The sequence below is a fragment of the Ascidiella aspersa genome, chromosome 3 (genome assembly GCF_963924565.1).
Source record: "Ascidiella aspersa chromosome 3, kaAscAspe10.2, whole genome shotgun sequence".
Lineage (NCBI taxonomy): Eukaryota > Metazoa > Chordata > Ascidiacea > Phlebobranchia > Ascidiidae > Ascidiella > Ascidiella aspersa.
In genome coordinates, this window is record NC_139449.1 from 33,973,578 (window position 1) to 33,976,189 (window position 2,612).

General features: G+C 31.4%; 1 long non-coding RNA gene across 1 annotated transcript; it reads left to right on the forward strand.

Moving 5' to 3' along the window:
* The first annotated feature begins 414 nt into the window (after nt 1-414).
* On the forward strand, nt 415-2,336 carry LOC146162631 (uncharacterized). The gene is made up of 4 exons (XR_014494696.1): nt 415-631; nt 903-953; nt 1,513-1,623; nt 1,840-2,336. It is a non-coding gene; the product is annotated as an uncharacterized LOC146162631 (long non-coding RNA).
* Nucleotides 2,337-2,612: the final 276 nt, after the last annotated feature.

Here is a 2,612-nt window from a genome sequence, read left to right on the forward strand (position 1 = left end):
ACATAATTGGGTTTGGGAACTTTGGGTATTCATAGATTTAACCCAAAACAAACTTGGGTAAAGTTTAGCACCGGGTATAAAAAACAAATTAATGGATCATACATTTTATTGTTCATCGTAATGATCAACACAAAACTTGTTCGATAGTGGTTATGTTAGAAATATAACTAGTTATGACAGTGATTAATGCGACTGTTTTAAGATGAAAAATCGGCGGACCATAACGTCCTATTTCACTTATTAATCTATTAGGCATACCGTTATGAGTTAGTTCAGCAGCTTAGAGCCTAACATACAATAAATACTCCAGTTTGTTATAACGCTTATTAGGTGTAGGCGTACAAATATTTAAATAACGGCAAATTGGTGCGTCGATTTTAAATTTTGAAAGGCGGCGCGAGACGTCACACTCCGTTAAGCGAGAGGCATTCTTTCGCCAAGCGCGCGTCTAAAAACGCCTTTGTCTCGCCAAGCGCGCGTCTAAAAGCTAGTTTGCGAACCACATAAGTTATGTGTATGTGAAAAGTGTGATAAACATCAGCCAGTTGCAGTTATCGTGTTCTCAACTTTAAAAAGATTAGGATAAAAAAGAAAAGGAAGGTGGATATGTGTCTAGGTCAACCCATTTATGGTAAGTTAAAACATTACTGTTTTTTATTTAATTTATATGTCAACACTTTTGTTGAAAAAGAAACAAGAAAATATACCCCACTGATATTTACTACTTTACCTTTTTTGGTGATCTTATTGTTGGACCCAGTCAAGTTCACACCAAAAACTTGTAGGTTAAGCATTGTTAATAAATAATTAATATAATACTATTTGACCCACCCTTATACAAATAAAAAGACAATTTCTCCTTTGTTAAATTATTTATTTTAGTTTTTATTTTCATCTTTCAGCAATCCCAAACTGCAAAAAATGAAGTTGTCTCAGTGGATAAGACATTAGAGGTACAAAATTAATATTTGCAATATTTTGCTATTTTATATGGTAATAATTGTCAATGTTGTTTTTAAATATTACCTTTATTTGTACAAGTGTGCTTTATATAGTAAAATTCTTTACATGAGGCAATTTTGTTTACCTAAATAGTTTTGTAACATTAACTATTGCACTTATTGGAACTATAGGTTACTGATAAACCAAATTCCATTAGTATCGGTACTTCTCATCATATTAATTTATGCACTTTGCCATGTTTTTCGATCCACTGTAGTGTTTTCTAATTTGAAGTTAAATTTCTTAGAAATTTTTACATTAAAAATCACTAAAGAGTCTTTCCTGTAAATGCACTTATAAATTTGTTTTGATCATTTTAATATAGTAATGACGTAATTTGGTATTGGATCAGATCCCGGTACATTTTGCCTAAATTTTTTGTATTAGACATTCCTAATTTTAAGTATAAAAACACAAATATGCATGAAGTAAGTGATATTATTTTAAAGTATAGGCACATACAGACTACTGCACTATAATTTCTTTTTAACTTCATGTGTTTTTTTACAGACAAGCAAGGATTATTATCAGCAGTGTCCACTATGCTTAACAACGGACCGTATCTGGTCAGGTGAAGGAAATTAACCAAACGCCATTGAAAAACAAAGAACTATTCTCCTGGTAAGAAATATGTTTATAGCTCCTGTTAAGTGATAATATACAATAAAATAACTCCAAACAATAAAGACTAATGTTGCCTAAAATTGATACTGTTAACATTACTTATTTTATAATTCATATATGTTTAGATTAGTAGAATATATTTGTCTAATGGCTTTTGAGAAGGATCACAAAACTTAGTTTGCATTAAGTGAAGGACATATTTTGTTTTTGTAGAAAAAGACAACCACATATCATGTTACGAGGGCTGTCCAGGACTCCCAAATAACCATTTATAGCAGTGTTTGTCAGTGCAGAAAAAAACTACTGTTGTAAAAATCTAACCCCACTTCTGTATATACCATTGTGTGTTTAATATGAGTGATGTCCCCACATGTACGTTTAGCCCTTCATTTTTTATAGTCTTTTTGGTGAAACATTCTTAAATGTTAGTGATACGTTGATTATAATTATTGTTTGCAAAATAATGCTATTTTCATTGTAATTTTAAAGTATTTTTCCTTATGTTGTTTTTTCTTTTGTATTTTTATTTGTCAAGTTCCATTTGTTACAACAGTGTTCTTTCTAATACACTTTCTTATTTGCTTCTTAGAAATTGTGGTGAACGCAAAATTATTTGGGTGAATTCTTTTTCTACCCAACAATGTTGAATTTCTCGACAAATGTACCTTGAATATTATGTATGGCACGAACTAAAATTACCCAATATAGCATTTGGGTGAAACAAAGCGATACTAAAAAATCTTTATTGGGAATCCCCACGAGCGTACCCAGAAAAGTGAAGTGGGTACAACCTAATATTACCTAAGAATACCATTTGGGTGGAACAATGCGATACCCAAAAATATTTATTGGGAATCCCCACGAGCGTACCCAGGAAATTAAATTAGGTACAGGCTTATGTTACCCATGTAATTTAGGTAAAATAATGTGATACCCAATAATTTAGATTAGGTAGATATCAGTGGTACCCAAGGTATTTTGGGTAT